The 21,738-nt window shown below is 39.8% G+C and overlaps 1 protein-coding gene across 2 annotated transcripts in view; it reads right to left on the bottom strand.

Annotated features, from left to right (window-relative positions):
* Positions 1-1,485, bottom strand: part of FRMD6 (FERM domain containing 6) — a 266,485-nt gene extending 265,000 nt beyond the window's left edge. The window contains exons 1-2 of one of the 2 annotated variants that reach the window (XM_036842781.1): positions 1,471-1,485; positions 1,197-1,276 (exon numbers count right to left, since the gene is read on the bottom strand). The gene's annotated coding sequence lies outside the window, so the exon portion shown is untranslated. Of the gene's footprint in view, positions 1-1,196; positions 1,420-1,470 lie in introns of those variants that run through there. The other variant, XM_036842780.1, reaches the window with a different exon arrangement.
* Positions 1,486-21,738: the final 20,253 nt, after the last annotated feature.

Below are 21,738 nucleotides of genomic sequence, written 5' to 3'. Positions count from 1 at the left end.
TTTTCGTTGGTAACACAAATAAGAGGTAAGTAAAGGTTACTGAATAGGAAATTCAACATGATATATATATATATAGTCCAGGGCCTAGGACAGTGCCCAGAACACAGAGGTGCTGATTAATGTTTGCAGAATCAGTGTTTACTGAAGTTCATTTAAAAATAGCCCAGCAGTGATCTGCAACCCAGTGTATCAGGAGAGTGTCTCCTCTCTCTCACAAACACACACACACACACAAACATACACACACACACACAATGGCAAACAATAGGAAACCTCAATATACGGTCATTTAAAAAAATGATGTAATAACACAATTCACAAATATTTTCTCTGACAATTGATTCCCTGGTTGCTGACTCTCAAACTTCGTTTCCTTTTAAAAGGTAAACCTAAAAATTCTCATAGAACTCCATTTTGTTCTTTTCCATACTCCCTTTATGACTTCCTTCTATCATGTGCACATCATATTTTACCTTTACAACACTAGGGATCTGGTTATGACAAACTCTGTAACAGCCCATCATACTCACTCTATGGTGTCTTGTCTAGTTTTACTAAGTTATATCCCTTATACAGAAGTGCATGACCCCAAAATACATAAAAGTCATTTTTGCAGCCCACAGAGTGAGCATGTAACTGATATGAATGTAACTGACACTTACTTAACATTTATGTCTCCTAATAACTTCTTTTTTAAAAAAATTTATGGTGGTATCTTGCAAGAAGTCAGTTGACGGGCTCTTGAAAAACTCAGAATAAAACAATATATCAAAGGGGGCCTGTCTTCTGGTCAGTTCATCATCTGTGTTTTTGTGAGTGTTCTTAACAAAGGTGATTGTGTGTCTGGAGTATGGGACACATACATATGTAAACATGCACACTACAAGTGAAAATCCAGAGAACGCAGAAACTGTCTAATTCATCAGGACATGAATTTCTTCCTGGTACTGACTGCAACAGCTATTACATTGGACCACCCAAGAAACCCCCTCCCCAAAAAACAAATCATGGGACAGGTTCTCCGACAGTAGGACCAATCCTCTCATTAGTCTGGTTAGGTTGGTTGATGGACAGAAATCATATTATTTAAATCCTTTGTTGATTCTGTGCCCAATATACTGACATTTAACATTAAATTTGCCTTCAAATCATATTTTACAAAAAACAAAAGGTAAGAAAAACCATTCTTTTCCTACCTGATGCTGTAGCCACCAGAAGCCAGGCTGCTGCTCTCTGAATGGGACAGACTTCAGGATTTAATCTTCAGCAACCTCCCCTGGAACCAGAACCATCGGAAGAAAACTTTCAGTTGCTATGAGCAAGCAGACTGTTTACTTCCAGCCAATTCTTTCTCATTCCCATGGCTTGATGAGTGCCAGAGTAGGGTGCTTAAGAAAGGATGTCTGGGGAGGAAGGGGTAGAGTTTGGGAGAAAGAGAAGAGACAGTTCCCAAGGAAAGGATTCGCTCACCCAAAACCCTTCCTTCAAGCAAAGGAAAGCCCTCTTTTTCAGCTTTAATTTCTCATGGAAGATCTGCCACTGCATTACTCACAGGTAATTACTACATTGCCCCTTTACAAACAGCAGACATACTTTTTGGGCGAGCCTCCAGATTTCTGATTCATGCCTGTACCTGTCCACAGGGATAGCGCTGTGCCTGGGAAAATTGGGAGGGCAACAAGCCCGCCCAAAGGGAGGACACAGTCTAGACTATTAATCAAGTTCTTGGGATAAAATGTGATCAAAAAGATCAGAGGCTGGTGTGAGCCCCTCCATCCATAGGGCACCCACCTCACTCATGGAATCACCTGGTTAGGGCTCAAACTTTTTCCAAGTAGACCAGCCCCTACACTTTATCAAGCTTCAACTTGTTTCCCCAAAGAAGAAAGGAGGAGCAAGGATTACTATCACAAAAGGAATGTGGTTTTCTTACTTAATCTGAGCAGTCGATGTAGGAGAGTCAAAGACGATCAATGTACAATTACAGCTCCTTTAAGTTTAATATCTGAAAGACAGGGTTTAAGAAGACATTTCAGTGATAAGCAAGTGTTACAGAGGCTTCAGGTTTGATTCATTTCTAGCTTCCAAGAACGGGGGGTAACACAGTAAAGAGGACAAGGCAAAGAGGTAGAAATTGGAAAATCGTGGGTCTGCTATTTACTAGTGTGACTTAGTCTGGTTTCCAAATAAATAAAGTGAGAAGACTGGGCGGCAAGATCTGCACAATAATAGAACATCATCTCTCACTTTTACATCTATCCACCTTGTTCTTTTATCGACACTTCAGTTCTCCTCTGGGGAATCACCCCTTCCTCTCAGCTTATTTGCATGGGGTTGGTAACACCCACAGCCTTCTTCAGAAACATACATATGGCCAAGTCCAGCCAATCGGAGTCACTGATAGATTCAGAGATGGGTTCGTGCCAACAGGAGTCATTTCTGGGACTTGCTGGGAAGAGGAGTTATCTTGCTGTGGCCACTAATCTGATGAAGCAGAGCCTTGTGCTTCTGGTGGCCATTCTAGGGAAAGAGGGACTGCATGAAGGTAAAGCCACTGCAGAGGAAAGCAGAGCTTAGAGATGGCAAGAGACCAATTCCTAAGGATGTCATTTGAAGACTTAGATTCAGCCATGACAAACCATTTTTCTTTGAATTCCTTAAAAAATTTTCCTTTAGTTCCTTAAGCCTGTTTCTGATGCTTGCCACTGAAAAACTGCCAGCTAATATGAATCCCTTGTAAGTGCCCTCTACCATCTAACACTACTGCTTTTTAACATTTACAGCCACAATGATCTGGGTGGCGTGGGGAGGCGTAAGGCTGATAAATCGGTTTCCTTTTGAAGCACTCTTGGAAATTTTTGCTTTTTAAAGACTAAGCCTGCATAGCAGAGAGATGTAGAAGTAAGGTAAATTCTGGTGAAAGATTTTAAAATTCTTTATTCTTCTCTCTGAATACAGCTCTTTGTAAAAAATCAGATTCAAAAAATGCACAAAGGTGAAATGCACCAAGTGAAAATCTCCCATAATTTTACCTTCCAGAAATAACCATGGATAATGTTTTAGTGGTTTGCTATTCAAAATGTGATCCACAGACCAGCAGCCTTGGCCTGGATCTGGTTACAAATGCAGAACCTCAGGCCTCAATCCAGTCTTGGATTTTCACAAGGCCCCCAAGCAATCTGTGTGCACATCAAAGTCTAAAAAACCTTGGCCTAATGTATAAACATTTTTTTCTTCTAGTTGCCAGCATTTTTTGGCACATTTAATCTGTTGACTTTTTATTTTACTGATTTTGTAAAGAAAAGACATATATGAATACAATGAATCAGAAACAGTGAAATCAAAATCCTTTACAAACATAAGTAATTCATTTACTGGGACCATATGCAAATTATAAAGGTGTTACAAACCCATACAGACCCTAGGACACATATAGTAGCAAACTATCCCAGGACAAGATACACTAGAGCTGTGGTTCTCCACCAGCTGGAGGTCACACTGCCAGCCCCACATCCAGAGTTTCCAGTTCAGTAGGATTGCAGGGCGCTGGGGGTGGAGGGGATAAGGCCTAGGAATCTGCATTTCTAACAAGTTCCTGGGTAATGCTGATGCGGCAGGTCCCAGACCAACATTTCACCAGTGTTTCAAAAACAAATCTGGTTTTATACTATACGTATATACATACGCTATTCTGAACCTTGCTTTTTTCACTTAATACTGTATCTGACATCTTTCCATGTCAACCATGTAGCATTACATCATTCACTCAGGCTGCAAGGTCAGAGATTTTCAGCCGGTACGTTGAACGTATGTTGAGTATATGTTGAACAACGCAGAAGGGAATCACTGGCATCTTCAACGTAAGGACAAGCATCCCCACGACTGGAATCATCACTTGCAACATTAAATAAGCGTCGTATGTTTGAGGCTACAGATAAGCAAAGGTCTGGACAGACCAGGAAAGTGATCAGCACCGTGCAAGGGCCACCGAAGACACAACGAGAATGTAATTTTAAAACTTCCACATTAAAAGCCAAGAGTCAGGGCTTCCCTGGTGGCGCAGTGGTTGAGAGTCTACCTGCCAATGCAGGGGACACAGGTTCGAGCCCTGGTCTGGGAAGATCCCACGTGCCGCGGAACAGCTAGGCCCGTGAGCCACAACTGCTGAGCCTGCGCGTCTGGAGCCTGTGCTCCGCAACAAGAGAGGCCGCGATAGTGAGAGGCCCGCGCACCGCGATGAAGAGTGGCCCCCGCTCGCCGCAACTACAGAAAGCCCTCGCACAGAAACGAAGACCCAACACAGCCAAAAACAAACAAACAAACAAATAAATAAATGCACGTATTTAAAAAATAAATAAAAGCCAAGAGTCAAGCCACGGTCTTTGTGTGAGGACTCAGGGAGAAGGGTTATGTCCTCAGCTGGCATGGAATGCTCTCAAATTTCTCAGCTCAAACTTTTTTTTTTTTTTAACATCTTTATTGGAGTATAGTTGCTTTACAATGGTGTGTTAGTTTCTGCTGTATAACAAAGTGAATCAGCTATACAAATACATATATCCCCATATCTCCTCCCTCTTGCGTCTCCCTCCCACCCTCCCTATCCCACCCCTCTAGGTGGTCACAAACCACCAGCTGATATCCCTGTGCTATGCGGCTGCTTCCCACTAGCTATCTATTTTACGTTTGGTAGTGTATATATGTCCATGCCACTCTCTCACTTCGTCCCAGCTTACTGTTCTCCCTCCCCAGGTCCTCAAGTCCATTCCCTACGTCTGTGTCTTTATTCCTGCCCTGCCCCTAGGTTCTTCAGAACCTTTTTTTTTTTTAGATCCCATATATATGTGTTACAGTATTTGTTTTTCTCTTTCTGACTTACTTCACTCTGTATGACAGACTCTAGGTCCATCCACCTCACTACAAATAACTCAATTTCGTTTCTTTTTATGGCTGAGTAATATTCCATTGTATATATGTGCCACATCTTCTTTATCCATTCATCTGTCGATGGACACTTAGGTTGCTTCCATGTCCTGGCTATTGTAAATAGAGCTGCTATGGAGAACAGTATGGAGGTTCCTTAAAAAACTAAAAATAGAACTACCATACAACCCAGCAATCCCACTACTGGGCATATACCCTCAGCTCAAACTTTTGAGGAGTAAGGTATGACTTTCATACTGCCTTGGCAAATCTAAGTCTCATGTCCAGTCAACTCTGCAAATAAACTTCTCATATAAGAGAGCTGTGATGCATAGGAAAGGCATCCTCCATCTTCTCGAGCTGGTGGTTGGTGAGGGGCCCTCTAAGAGCCGCAGTCTCCGACTTCTTAAAAGCCCACCATCCACAGATGCTGTGAGCTTGGTTAAACACTTGGCAAGATTATGGAGACATCACGTGAGCTGTGATCACACTGTGTTCTTCTGGGGACCTTTCAGGGCATAATCTAAGTCCTCTGTTCATTTCTCTTTGAGGACAGAAGTATCACGGGACAAACACAGACCCAAGAAACTTCTCACAGAGCAAGCTGCTAATGCAGCCCTTCATCGCTCAGAGGGTAGCTACCTCTGAGTAACATCAACCCAAATCCTACCTCGTTGGCTGCATTTCTAAAGAGTTTCACAACTACTTTGCCAAGCGGCAGACGTTGCATTTGGGCAGGAAGGGAAGACTATGCCAATGTGAGAACTCGGTACCCATTATCCATCCCACTTGCCTCCTATTACGCAGAGGTTGGAAATCTAAAAGCTATGTTTCCCGGGCTCCTTGGAGCCGGGGTTTGGTTTGCAAATCAACCCTGCCAATAGATGCATGTGCGGGAGATCTGGAAGATGGACGTGAGGGTGGGACTGTTTTCCTGCTGCTTCTACTGCTGCTATGGGCAGACAGGAGCTATTCTTCAGCAGTGCCCCAGGGTCCAGGGATCAGGCTCCGGCCGCGTGACTGCTGAGGGGCTGTTCTGGTGGTGGCAGTGGAGCTTTCCCAGTTGTTTCACTGCAGCTACGGTGATGTGTTCAGTTCAATCAGTGAACTCCTGGTCACGCCCTGCTCCTCCTGACTGTAGCGGCAGGAGGCACAGGGGGCTTCCCCTGGCAGGTCAGACAGTCATTTGTTCTGGGAGTCATCCTGGAGTCCCAGCCTCGCAGCCCCTCTTCCAGCCTTCCCAACAATTTTGAGATCTTCACAAAGGCGCCTTGTCTATGGATAGTTGCTAGTTGCTGTTTCTGTGAGGAGGACAGAAGTGGGAAACCACCAAGTGCGCCATCTTGCTGATGTCACTCTCCATAAATTTCTCAGATAACTCAGGTGCCAGGACTCCTCAAACTTCAATCACAGTCCTGATGAAGTCAGATTTCACTCACCAAAAATTCTGAATGTACCAAATTCCTGGGTTAAATTTCTTTCTGCTTAAGAAAGGAGATTGTGTTTCCCATGACTGAACCCCGACACAGATCCTAATTTAAACACAAGTCCTGAGTTTCTCTAGATAGTTCCTAAAACTTTTCAGACCCTCATTAAAGAAGGGCTAATGCTATTGTTTTTATTTACCTTTTATGCTAGGCTATCATTTTGGCATTTGGTGTTAAAAATAAAGATATAAATTTTAAATGGAAACGTTTGCTTTTAACAAAGACTTATTGAATGTCTTCTATGTTCAAGGCACCACGCTAGACACCCCAGTGCTAAGACAACATAGCATAAGGGAAATAGCATACACTCTTCATGAGGAATTGATTTTTGGCTTTGCCCTATCCATGTGGCCTTGGGCAAATTACTTAACCTCGTCAAGCCTCAGTTTTATCATCAGGATGAATAGAGATACTAAGAATTATCTCTAGGATTGTTCTAAAAGTTACACAAAACATGGAAGTGTCCAAAACCATATGTAGTACATAAAAGATGCTCATTAAATCTTAATCCCCTTCCTTTTTCCTAAAACATGTAAAAATGAAATGATTACAAAATAAATTTTGAGTAATCTTCAACAGTATTTGCTTGTCATTTTCAAATCAAATTTTGTCACCTCCCTGATTAAAATCCTCTAATGGTTTCTCACAGTACGTAGAAAACAATTCAAACTCCTTGCAAGCCTGCAAGGTCGTAACAAGCCCCTAGTGCATTCCTAGTTATTGTCGTATTATGCCTATTTCTGTTCTTCAGACAGATTCTCCCACTTGGTAAGAATTTTTGTGGCATTCCTGAAGTTGACTATTTCCAGTGATTCGCAATGAGCAGAGATGGAGTAAAAGACACAATTCTGACTCCCTGGTAAAGACAGGGCATGGGAACACCGGCAGAGCCCTTCTTCCAGCCTGCTCTGTGGCAGTTCAAGATTTGTTCTAGAAACATGAATTGAAGAGCCTCTCCGTGGGCCCTGGAGGTAGTATGCGCCTTCAGCCAGACATGGGTGTGGGCTTCTGCAGTCTCCATGACACTGTGTGCTCGGGCTGGCTCCAGAAAGAGGGCCTACACCCCGCCCACGGGCCATGACATAAGCCTCAATCAACATTTCAGGTGGTCAGCAAACAGCTCTAGGGAACAAGTGGATTTGAGCCCGAAGTAGGTAAAGCCAGATAATTCTATTGGAGGCAGCATCTATTTTATGACACGGAAAGCACTAATCAAATTCAGATGCTCATCCTTGGCTAGACATGTTTTTCTTCTCTATACTGAAATGATCCCCATTCTACAGTCCCTGAAACTTCCAACTCTTCCGAAAAATGGCAAGAGTGGAGGTTCTCACCACCATACTGCTTGCCTTCTTCCCCTTATACCCAGGGGAAAACACAATTATAAGCATGATTTGAACAAACAAATTAAAACATAATACAAATTGGGGCCAGTTCCCGGAAAAACAAAAGGGCCTGTTCTGCATATGCCCTGATCTCTGTTACTGATTTACTGGCTGAATGGCCCACTCCAGAAAGCATTTGGAGGAGCCCACGTGCCAGAAAACACTCTAACGCTTTCCAGTGTTCAGTCAAGTGACTGGGAGTCTTCCTTTGACAGTACAAATTTATTGTAAGCTGGCCACTTGTCAGGACCTAGGATATAACTTGTCTGCAGCGTAAAAGCTATAAAAAAAGCCAGCTTGAGTGATCAGAGAAAACATGATCTAAGGGACCTCAACCTGGAATCCAGATGGTATTAACTCATGTGAAGTGTCTATGTCCTTTACACCTTATACTTTTGCAAACAGTAGGCACCTAGTGTTTTCCCTCTTACCTTTCAAGTGCTGTACTTATAAGAATGCAGCCTGCAGAGTACTGTTTTGATTTAAATGGTCTTTGCATGAATGATGAACCAAGGTGACACTCCCTGAAACCTGAGATTTGGGCCTTAATGGATTACCCCCACCCCCAAATATTTGCTCTTTACTTTTAGTCTTATACATGTAGTTTCACAGGAATTACCTTCGACAACTGTGTTTTCAGCATATTGGTTGAAGACTCATTTCCTGAACAATGGTTACGATGTTTATATTCAGCGGGGTAAAGTGAAATACTTCCCCTCGCCTGCACCATGACCCGCCACCAAGACCACCACAACTCTTACAATTCCTCCTAGATGACATCTGGCACCCACCAAACACTGTTCTGAGCACTTAGCAGGTAACATCTCACCTAAGTCCCACAGTATCACTATGCGGTAGATACTATTATTATTCCATTTTACCCATGAGGAAACTAAAGCATAGAAAGGGCCAATAGCTCACTCAGAGGTATACGGCTACACATGATGGAATCAGGATTTGAATCTAGGTAGGACACCAGACTACCCCCAATCGACATAGTCACTGTTTCTAAATATGATGCAGGGGTCTTCCAATAGGTCCCTGGAAGATACACACTTGGAAATAGATCATTCCAGTCCTGGATTTTTAAACCAATGTTTGCTTCCTAGCCAACGTTTTCTACACAGCAGAAATACAGATATGCAATAGATATAAGCTAAAAGAATATTGGAGTAGATACCTCCCTCTTCATTTTCTTTCCCTATTTATTATTAGTCTTTGTTCTCTGCCTGGACATATACTTTGGTCCTCATAAGTCTCATTTTCAGTGACACCTTCAGTTATTCAACCTCAATTGTTCCATGAATACACATGTATTTGTCAACCTTGTATCCTGGTATTGGTCTCAGAACACGTGGCACTAGATTTCAAAACATAACTGTCCTTTCACTGCTCTTCTGTTTTTCCCCCAGGTGTCACTTCTGTCCATTCCACCAACCAAGCCCTATTACAGCTCACTGGGAGTTGTAACAGCCTTCTCCCTGGCTTCCTGACTTCAGCAACCCACTCCCTCCGATCACCCTGCCTCCCGCTAACCAGACTTGTCTCTGTTACATACTCCTTCCACTCAAGTATAGACAATCTGTTGCTGATCCTATCAAAATCTGAACTCCTTTGCCTGACTTGTAAAGCCTCCATAATCTCGCCCCACCCTAACTATTCAATTTTCTTTCCCGAGAAGTCCAATACACACCCACTGAACCGGTCAGGCTGTTATCCTAACTGCAGAGGCAGCAACCCACATGCCTCTACAACTATTTTTCCCACCGCGTATGACCTCCCCAGTGCTTTAGGTCACCAGCTAGCTAAATCTGATACATCATTCAAAGGCCCAACTTAAATCTCAGTTATGAATTAAACGTTCTCCACTGCTGCAGCACACACTGATCACTTTCTTCTCTTACATCCTATTACATTTACAAATTAATAGTAATTTATTTATTATTTTTTTAACATCTTTATTGGAGTATAATTGCTTTACAATGGTGTGTTACTTTCTGCTGTATAACAAAGTGAATCAGCTATACGTATACATATATCCCCATATCTCCTCCCTCTTGCGTCTCCCTCCCACCCTCCCTATCCCACCCCTCTAGGTGGACACAAAGCACCGAGCTGATCTCCCTGTGCTATGCGGCTGCTTCCCACTAGCTATCTATTTTACATTTGGTAGTGTATATATGTCCATGCCACTCTCTCACTTCGTCCCAGCTATTAATAGTAATTTAAATAACAGTAATGACTGGCTAACCCTACTGAGCACCAGGCCCTACTGGGATAAGTAGTTTTATTATAAGTAGCTTTTCTAATTTTACAGATGAAGAAACAGAAGCACAGTACAACTCAGCTTAACACCTGATTGTTTGTTAATCATTTCACTTGTGTCACACTGATCTCCCTAACTAGCTTTCCACTTTGTTGAGAGAAGAGACTAAGATTCATATTTATTCTGTGTCTTCCACACAATTAGTGGAGTCTATGTGCACTGTAAGTTATCAGTACTGTTGGTTGGTTGGTTGTACATACTGATGTTATACATCTTTTAAAACTCCTACCCTGTAAGAGTGGCACCATATTTGCACAAGGTGCAAATAAATGCTAAACAAACCCTTTCGAGCACAGCGATGAATGGTTTTGGACAATTCATAATCTACAAATGGCCCTAAGTGATTCTCTCTAATTTACCCTTACTGCATCCGGTCCTTTACACTCTTGAAAACATATTAAAGATGGGAAACCATAGGTGAGCTGCCAGAAATCAACGACAAAATTAATTAGAATGTTTGGAGGGTTACAGGGCAGGGGAAGTTGTTAATCCTATCCTGGCCAAGAACTGGATCTTCTGTTTTTATTAAAAATCAGGTGGCAGCAAGATTTCCCCAAGTACCCAAATACTTGCACCACAGTATGATGGATTTTCTCCAAATCTCTTCCAACACTTTTTTTTCCTTTAACAACTACGACTGGTATAGACATAACGTCAGCAAAGATAAACAGCATAGCAAAGATGGGAAAAGATTATGACTTAGACTAAAGCTTCAATATTTTTTAAAAGTCACGATTATTTCTGATATTCAGCGTGGGCATAATTTCCAGTTTCTCATTTCCACACCCACTCTGTGAGGAGCACCACATGTAAGGATTCCTGAGATTCCTCTTCCCTCTCACTTCAAAATCGAAGCTTCAGCGAAAGCCAAAACCATAGAGAAAAAATTTTATTTCAAAATTCTTACATTGGCTCAAGTGCAATTCATGAATTCCTGAGCAAACTCTCATAAGCAACAAATGAACGGATTTTTTTTTTTTTTTTTTTTTACCAACGCATCAAATAAGAAAACTTATCTTACCGAAGTCATCCCGGTTGAGTTTCCACTGACTACTCACTTTCCCTGATGCTAGCACTTCTCTTCACTTGAAAAAAAAAGTTAGATGAGAAGAAAGAAAATCATTTATATATCTTGTCTCTTTATGTAATTTCTTAAAGCCTCAGCTTATCAGAATTTCCTTCATTGCCAGCTGAAGCCAGATACATGGCCCATCTGATCCTATAATAATTCCAGTTTAAGAGATAAGCAGGCCAAAAGCATTCTCTTGAAGAAGTCAGTTTTCAAACTAAAACTACTCAGAGAAAACATTGTTTCTCATAAAATGACATTTTGTATCTTTCTCACTAATTACAAAAAAAACTCAAAAACCACCCACCTTTCACTGTGGATGACTTGGAATATATTCCTTCCTCCTCTTGTATCAGACCTAAGTAAATTGTTGGTCAGCAGTAGGTATTAGGTTTTGCATACCGCTTTATAATCATATTCAAAACTATAATTTCTTTTCTATTTTGAATAGTCTCCAACTCTCTCTGCAAGTCATTTTGTATGTTTGTGTGTATGTGTCCTCATATCAATTTACCAATTCAATTGGATGGCAAATTCAAATACTTTTTTTTAAGAAGAGGCCATGTGGGGTATATTTTCAGCCCCCTTGTAAATCTGAAAGTGAATTCCCACAGCCTCCGCACATAAACATCCTGTTGGGTGAATATGGAATTCTTGAGACACAAGAATTCTGTCTTCTAGAACAGTCTTCAGGGTTGAGAAGTCTGAGCCCACCTTGATATTTGTTTCATTAGTAACCTGTTCATTTCTATCTAAATGCCTGAAAGAGTCTTTATTTAACCTGGAAACTCAAGTATTTTAAGAGATGAGTCTCTGTATGGGTCTGGTCATTTTAATTTTATCTCAGATCTTCTCCAGCTCAGGAAAGTTTTCTTCTGACATGTGCTTGACCGTTGCTTCCAGCATTTTGTTCCATTTTTTCATTGGGAATAAATGTAATTCTCAGATTAGATCTGTGTTTGCTGTCTTCTCTCTCAACATTTTCATCTTGGTCCTTTTCCTTATTTTGTCTTCCACTTTACTGATTTGATTTCTGCTATGTCTTCTCTGTATTGACTCTCTTTAGTACAGGTGTTTAATTCTATTAAACTTTTGGCATATTTGCCCTCATTTCTCATTTCAGCCTTTGCAAATCTTCCTTCATCCCAATCTGTTTTCTCCAGATGGCCCCTGGCTCCGATCTCATAGTGGTTAGGCCTTCTCACGTCTTTTTGAGACTACCAAAAATATGTCTGCTAAAATGTTTTTCTCTTTCCTGAAGAAATTTATTTTCAGCTATATAATCTCACTTCAAGTTTTAACAGAAAAGCTTCCTTTCTCTTATCTTGCAGTATTCTTTCCTTAGGCCCCTTTGGGCATTTTTCTGTCTCTTCATACTGAAAAAGAGAAAAGTATGTTCCAGCCTGGCACTTGCTAGCAGACAGTATTAGTGAAGAATCTTCCTATTCCCTCACTTTCCTCCTGGGCACAAGCAAAGCAGAGCTGAAGGGCACAGACACTCACATAGTGCCTACCTCTGTTTTCAGGATCTCCCAGATATTTAGCTATTGTAGGTCTCTGGGCATTAGATTGGGGACCCTCCTGCTCTAACTGCTGTAATTTCCAAGTAGTAGGAGAAACTGAGAGGTAACAGAAACTGCTGTCCTGTTTTAGAGGGTAACACATAAAATCATATGCCCTCTGAGCATGCATTGCCCCTGCCTTCTTGCAGTACTGTTTATTACACAACTAGCCCTTCCAGGACATAACACACCTCTACTTGTCTCCGTCTACCTCCTACCTGGCTGTGGTCTGGGAGACACAGTCTTTGAATGGATGTGGAAAGAGAGAAATTGATGGGTTAGGTGGGAGGTTTGACTCTGGACATGACTCTGACTGGTTCAGAAGACAGTTTCTTCCCAGTTGGACTGTTTGCTCTTCTGGCCAGTGTATATTCAATGCCCTGAAATAGTTGGGAGCAAATGATGGGGGCAAGGTAACATTTGCTTTCTATTCTCTTTCACCACCAGCTAGGCTTCTCTGGTTCAGTTTGTGAGCCATGTAGCTTGTAATCTTGAGAATACGCTTCTCAATCCATCCCCCTGACAACTGCATTAGTAGACATTCCCTATGGACTTCAGCATATGGCCTTTCTCCATCTTAAATTTACATTTATTATCCATCCTTTTTTCACTCCTTTTGTGCAGTTTCATGGGTATTTTAGGATGAAACATCTCAAATATTACCTGTCTCTTCCTATGATGACCAGAGAAGTTTGTAAATAAAAATGTTTAATATTGCTAGCTAGAATGGTACAGGTAATCCATAATAGCATATCTATATTAGGTTTTGAATGCAACACAGGGAAAAGCAGAGAGGTTTTCTCATACCACTTACAGGTTCAAAGGACAGAGATAAGGACCTACTGTATAGCACAGGGAACTCTACTCAATACTTTGTAATGATGTATATGGGAAAAGAATCTAAAAAAGAGTGGATATACATATATGTATAACTGATTCCCTTTGTTGTATGGGAGAAACTAACACAACATTGTAAATCAGCTATACTCCAATAAAAATTTTAAAATAAATAAAAATAAATTACAAAAAACAACAACAAAGGACAGAGAAATCATTACTTATGCTAATAGCACTGTAATGGCTCATGATTTACACAGAGAGGGAAAGAAAGCTACAAGATGCAAAGTGGTCACAACCTTCACAGACCTTGGGGGTAAGAACATTCTCTGAAGTTGACAATATTATGGATTTAGAATGGGTGAAAGCCCCCAGCAAAAGTTATTCCTGAGATTACAAGGTTTCCCAACTCTACAGTACGGAGAACAGCTTGTTCCTCCAATTGAACCAAGAAAATTAGAGTATTTCTCATACCCAAGAAAGAGCCAGGTTGACCCATATACATTCTCAGGATTTGAAAGTTGTTAATGTCAATCGATTTATAATCAAGTAAAGTGCACAGTCTCCTGATGGAGGAAATAATGAAAAATAGCTAGTCTGCTTGGAATCTAGGAAAAGGGGAAGCAGAGAATAGCAATCTGTCAGTGAGTCTCTAGTCCTGCCTAAGACGGAGAGCATGTTCTGGATCTGAACAAGCCAGAATTGTGCTGGCTAGCTGAACAAGCATTGTCATTCTCTTGGCAGGTACATCCCCGTACTGGAAATGGAGATGATCATTAACTGATGACTCTATTAATAAAATCATCTAGATCCTTTATTCTGAGTCAGTGAGCAAGCTGTCACTTTCCCTATGAGGCTTTCCCTCAGTTTAGGGGAAAAACTCTGGGCAGGAAGAATGTGGCTCTAATGCTGAATGGAAAACAGACCCTAATTCTGGAGTTCAGTGTTAACATCTTGACTCCAGCCACAGTCATTTGATACGGAGAAATGACCCATGCTGTGAGAAAAACGTTCCAAATGAATTTTTTTTTGTTCTGTCTTTCCTATATCCAAATGCCTTCTGTGATCTCCCATTGCCTTCAAACTTAATTCCAAACTTTTGAGAATTACTCTCAAGATGCTTCTCAAATTTATCCTCCATACTTTCCAGTCTGGCCCATCTTGATGCCTTCCCAAACGCCCACACTCATTCCCTCTTCCCTGCTTTTGATCATACTTTCTCTTCCTTGGAATGCCCTCTCTCTTCCTCTCCACCAATCAAAATCTCATTGGCTCCAGGGTAAGTTTAAGCCCACCCATCTCCATGAAAACTTCTCCAGCTACACTAGACCCACTAATTTCTGCATTTCAGATGTATTGCCTAGCATTTTGAGGCTTAACTCTTCCTTGCCAGTCTTAAATTGCCATTGTAGATTCCTATTGACTTTGTCACTACTCCATCCTCTTCTCTGTTATCTAAGCTTAATGAAATTTCATTACATGGTGTTTAACTGCTTGCGTATATGTCTAGTGTCTCAAATTTCTAAGGGCAGAGAAATTTCTGAACTCCCCTCTCTATCCTCACTGTGCTAATCACAGCGATGCTGACAAATAAGCACCCAAGCATTTTCTTGAATGAAATGAAATTTAAATCAGTCCACATTGTTAAAATCGAGACCTGGGTGTGGTCTCCTGTGTGCCTCTTTGCAGTGAGGTGGGTGGTATTCTAGGTCTTTCCTTAGTGAGAACAAATGGTACAGTGATTAAGAGCATGGGTTCTGGATTCAGAGAGTCCTGGATTCAAATCTCTGCTTTTTTTCTCTGCATCCTGAGGGCAAGTTTCTTAGATTCTCAAAACCAGGGTTTTCTCATCTATAAAATGGGTAGCTCACAGGGCTTTGGTTAAGATTAAATGAGACCACGTGACATGTTTAGCACAGTGCCTCACACATGGTACGTGCTGAATAAATGTTAACTTATAATGAATAAGAAGAGTTCCAAGGGACACCTTCATCTGTGTCACTCCCTTGAGAACTCTGGCATAGTTCTAGGACAAGAGAAATTTTATTGCATAAGATCTTAAGGCTTACTGGGATAAAAAAGTAATGAAAGCATTAAAATTAGCCCCCAAACCAGGACTATCAGTCCTTAGTAATGAGTGGGAGACAAAGATGCTTTTACTTCAGATGTGTGTGGCTGGGAGCAAGAGAAAGAATAAGGGAAGAGAATATTGCTCTAGGAAAGCAGAAAATTCCCTGAGATGAAGCCAAAAGCCTGTGCCATCAGTCCAGAACCAGCCAAGGAGGTGGCTGGCGCGACTCCAGATAGCATCTTCAAATGAAGTGAGTACTAGTTCCAACCTGTTCTAGTTTCCTCAACTGAGGGTGCATAAAACAGGAAAAACAAGACTCCCTCTGGAAGTGTGAAGTGCTGTGCTCACTTACTGGCCTCACCACTCTAGGTGGGCAGAAGCTGTGATCACTGGGGGTGATCCGTGAGGTTCAGAGTCAGCTGGGGCAGTAGAGGAGCAGCAGTGATGGTGGCCACATGGGGCTGGAGTTGGAAACTGCAGCAGAAACTGACCACTGGCTGGGTAAAGACCGTCCTTTACTGGAAGCCTTTTAAAATGAGACGGGGTATGAAGTCAAACCAAAGTAAAACTGGGAGGTAGATGGCTGAGAGCCACATAGAAGTGTAATTCAAGGCCAAGTCCTGATTGTCCCTAAGGGTATGGCCCCAGAAAATTGTGGTTGTAAATAATTATCCTAGAGTTGGGGAGCATAAGCATAGGACGGGCAGGGACATAATCCCAGGCCCTCGCTTCTTCCCAGTACTTCCACTGTTGGCCTAGGTGCTCTCATTTGGATGGCCTCCCAAATGATTTAACTCATTATACTTAATTTGAAAATTATTTCCCAACTACTCAAGGGTATCGACTAATAAGTGTTCTACGGGTAGCCATTAGGTCTTATCACATGTAGGGGCAAATATTCTCCTACAGAAGCATACAGCACATTATTCTTAATTGAATTTGGTAACAGACTTAAAGCACAATCTGGGGATTAACTTGCTAAAGTGGTTAAACAAAGATTTTTGGCACCTGAGTGCTTGAGTACTAAGAACATTTCAAAGATACACATGACTCAAGTCAAACCAGAAACCTGGGTGAGGGGAACCAGGCTGCACTGAATTCTTGGCAGGGCTGCTTCAGCTGTGAGTCTAAGTTAGGTGAGCTGAGGACAAGATTCAGGAACTGAAAAGGAGGGCTCCTGTTTGTTCCCCTTGAACAGGTATTTTTCTCAGGGCTAAAACCATCCCTTCAGCAGTTGAGCAAAGGAAAGGGATCCACCCAGATATTCTGAACCTTCACAAGTGCCTTGGTGTAGCTTTTCAACCTACACTATGCTGGATCCTAGGTGGGCCCTTTGAATCTGGTCAACTGTGTCCTTCACTTATGGGAAACATTCTTATATTGGCTCCTGGGTAATTTCCACTTCTACTTTTTTTTTTTTTTAAAACTCATTATTTGAATGCTGGATCTTCTAGAGCAATTCTCTCAGGTTCTTATTATTTATCTACCATTTTCCATCACTGTTGTTTTCTTTGTTGTTGTTTCACTTACTAGAAGGTTTCTCCAACTTTATCATCCAAATCTTCTTTTAACATATATATTTTAAATTTTCAGTTACCATATATTCATTTTCCAAGAGCTCTGAATGTTTTTTAAAAATTAATGAGCACTTTATAATAAGACTAAGTCGTTAGGAAGACACAACAATCACAAATGTATATGCATTTAATAAGAGCCTCAAGACACGTGAAAAAAATTGACAGAATTAAGGATAGAAATGGTTCCACAATTATATGAAGAGACTTTAGCATCTATCAGTATGCAATTCAGAGAAAAATGAGATAAAACATCTGCATAGACACAGAAGATGTGAACAACACCATCAATCACCACCTAATTGACATTTATGAAACACAACATCCAACGACTGCAGACTATGTGTTCTCTTCAAGTGCACAGAGCAACTTCACAAAGATAGGCCATACACCAGACAATAAAACAGGTCAATTGGGGCTTCCCTGGTGGCGCAGTGGTTGAGAATCTGCCTGCCAATGCAGGGGACACGGGTTCGAGCCCTGGTCTGGGAAGATCCCACATGCCGCGAAGCAACTAGGCCCGTGAGCCACAATTACTGAGCCTGCGCGTCTGGAGCCTGTGTTCCGCAACTAGAGAGGCCGCGATAGTGAGAGGCCCGCGCACCGCGATGAAGAGTGGCCCCCGCTCGCCGCAACTAGAGAAAGCCCTCGCGCAGAAACGAAGACCCAACACAGCTATAAATCAATCAATCAACCAATCAATCAATAATTAAAAAAAAAACAAACAGGTCAATACATTTTAAAGGATTGAAATATGCAGTGTATTTTCTAGCCACAATGGAATTAAATAAGAAATCAATAACAATATAATATCTAGGAAAACCCCAAATATCTAGAAGTTAAACACCCTCCTAAATATTTCATGAGTCAAAGACAAAATCACAAGGGAAATTAGGAAATACTTGCAGCTGGATGAAAATGAATTCAGCTAAAATAGCTTTAAAATGCATATATTATAAAAGGAGAAAAAAATTTAAAACCAGAGAATGATAAAGATAAGGACAGAAATTAGTGGACTAGAAAATAGACAAATAAAACAGAAAATTATTAAAGCAAAAAGTCGGTTTTTAAATAGAGCAACAAAATTGACAAACCCCAAGCTAGACTGAGAGAGAGAAAATGCAAATCACCAAAATGAGAATAAAAAAGGGGCTTATCACCACAGATCCTACAGACATTTAAGGATAAAAAGAATAATATGAAAAACTTAATGCCAACAAATTCAACTATATAGATTAAATGAAAATTCTTGAAAAATACAATTTACCAAAATTGATAGAAAAAGAAACAGAACATCTGAATAGTCCTTTATCTATATAAAAGTTGAATTTGTTATAAAAATCTTCCCCAAAATAAAACTCCAGGTGCAGATTATTTTAGTGGTGAATTCAACAAAACATTCATGGAAGAAATAATACCAATCTTACACAAATATTTTCACAATTAGAGGAAGAGAGAACATTGCCCAACTCATTTTATGAAGCCAGAATAACCCTAATACCAAAATCTGACCAAAAAATCACAGACAAAAAATTAAAGACCACTATCCCTCATGTGCATAGACAAAAAATTCTTAACAAAATATTAGCAAATTAAGTCCAGAAGTATATAAAAAGTATACTACATCATGACCAAGCAGATTTTATCCCAGAAATCAAGGTTGGTTTAACATTAAAAAAAAAAGAACGTAATTCACCACTATTATGATATTAGCAGAATAAAGGAGAAAAACCATTTCAATAGACACAGAAAAATTATACGCAAAATTCAACACCTATTCATGACTAAAGAAAGAACAAAGAAAACTCACTACAACCTGGGAGGTAGGGAATTTCCTCAAACTGATAAAGATCATCTAAAAAAAACCCTACAGCTAACATCATAGTTAATGGTAAAAGACTGAATTGTTCCCCCTTAAGATTTGGGAACAAAGCAAGAATATACCACTTCTATTCAACATTGTACTGGAGGTTCTAGAAATAAGGCCAAAACCAAATAAGGAAAAAAAAGAAAAGAAAAAAAAACTGTAAAAGAAGAAGTAAAACTGTCCTTATTTTCAGCTGATAAGATGGTTTACATAGAAAATCCCAGAAAAGTCTACAAGATGCCTATTAGAATCAATAAGTGAATTTGGCAAAGTCACCAGATACAATGTTGATATACAAACATCTGTATTTTTATATACTGATAGCTAATGACTTAAAAATAAACTTTCAAAAAATTGAATTTTTAGTAGCATCAAAGCAGAAAATAGGAGTAAATCTACTAAAATATTTCTAAGACCTCAATACTGAAAACTATAAATCATTGCTGACAACAATTAAAGATAACTAAAATAGAAAGCTATATGATATTCATGGATTGGAAGATTGAACATGGTTATTATGATAGCAATTATCCCCAAATTGATTTTTAGATTCAATGAAATCCCTATCAAAATCCCAGCGAGCTATTTTGCAGAAATTGACAAACCTATTATAAAATTTACATGGACTTGCAAAGAACCTAGAATAACCAAAGCAATTTTTAAAAAAGAAGAATGAAGTTGGAATATTTAGATTCCTTAATTTTAAGAATTACTACAAAGCTACAGTAATAATAACAGTTTTGTACTGGCAAAAAGATAGACACATAGATCAATGAACAGAATAGAGAATCCAGAAATAAACCTATACACATATGATCAATTAATTTATGACAAAAGTGCCAAGATGAGTCATAGGGAAAGAAAAATCTTTTCAACAAATACTGCCAGATCAACTGCATATGGATATAGAAAAAAATGAGTATCAGTCCTCATCTCACACCATACACAAATGCTAACTCAAAATATTGGATCATAGACCTAAATGTAAGACCTAAAAGTATAAATATTATCAAAAATACATAGGAGAAAACCTTTGTGATCTTGTAATAGGCAAAGTCTTCTTAGTACTCAAAAAGCATAAATCACAAAAGAAAGAAACTGATAGATTGAACTTTTTCAAAATTAAAAGTTTCTGCTCTTCAAAAGAAACAGTTAAAATATGCAAATGCAAGAAAATATTTACAACCCATATAAAAGACATATCCAAAATATATAAAGAATTCTTATAAATCAAAAGTAAGACAACCTACTTTTAAAAGTGGATAAAAGATTTGAACAAACACTACATTAAATATGATATTCAAATACTCACTAAGCACATGGAAAGATGTTCAACATCATTATTCATCAGGAAAAGAAAATTAAAACTGCAGTGTAGTTTTATATACCCATTAGAATGACTAAAATTTAAAAGACTGACTATATCTAGTGCTGGAGGGGTTGTAGAAAAACTGGAACTCTCCTACACTGTTGATAGAACATGAAATGGTACAATCTCTTTGTAAAACAGTTTGATCATTTCTTGGAAAGTTAAATATACCAAACAACCAAACAACCAGCCATTCCATTTTTAGATATTTACCAAAGAGAAATGAAAACAAGTGTCTACACAAAGGCTTAAACGTGTTCATTGCAACTTTTTTTTGGTAATTGACCAAAACTAGAAACAATCCAAATGTCCATCAACACACGTGAATGGGTAAACAAGTTGTGGATATCCATGTAGTGGACAATTACCCAGCAATCAAAAGGAAGAAACTATTGATACATGCAACATGTAACATACAGTGAAAGAAAACAGAGCAAAAAAGAGTACTTGTGTGACTCCATTTACTTAGAATTCTAGAAAGTGCAACTTACAGTTTCAGTAAACAAAAAAAAAACTCATGGTTACCTGGAGATAGGGGTAGAGAAAGGAATGGAATTACAAAGGAGTGTGAGGAAACTTTTAGGTCTGATAGAAATATACATTTTCTTGATTGTCACAATGGTTTCATGTGTGCATACGAATTTCAAACGAATCAAATTGTACATTTTAAATATGCACAGCTTATTGTTCATCAGTCATAGTTCAATAAATTTATAACATCATAAAGCAAAACCAGAAACAACCATTCTGATGGATCAAAAAATTAAAACAGCATTCTTTTTCTTTTTCACCAAATGACAATATGTGTTAATTTTCTAAAACGTTAATTACATTTTCTGTCCTATTTTCCATCTGTTCCTTACATTGTTTCCTTTCCTTCAGGTTTCTTTTTTTCTTTCTGTTTATTTTGGTTTCTTTTTTAATACTGAGTCATTCTTTTAATTTCTAGTGGTTCTTGGTTGATTGGAAGCTTTGTGTGTGTGGCAGGGGATGAGATTCATCACAGGTAGATTTCATCATCGAATGGTCTAGCAGGGATCCAGCCTTTTTGTTGGTGGACTCCTAAATTTCCCTTTCTGCAGACCAGTTCTCTTGGGCTTGTCTGTTTCCCAAGAGAGGAATCCCCCAGCCTCTTGCTTCGGGTTTGTGAGCCTGGCTGTCAGCATTCTGAGGTCAAGTTTGATAGCATGGTAAGATCCTTCTGCAGCTCTTCCTTCTGGTTTACAGACCCCCCCGACATCTCACTACCACCCCAGGTTCTGTCTGAAGCC

The sequence above is a fragment of the Balaenoptera musculus genome, chromosome 2, assembly GCF_009873245.2.
Source record: "Balaenoptera musculus isolate JJ_BM4_2016_0621 chromosome 2, mBalMus1.pri.v3, whole genome shotgun sequence".
NCBI classification, from domain to species: Eukaryota; Metazoa; Chordata; class Mammalia; order Artiodactyla; family Balaenopteridae; genus Balaenoptera; species Balaenoptera musculus.
This window is presented reverse-complemented; position numbering and strand designations above follow the sequence as displayed.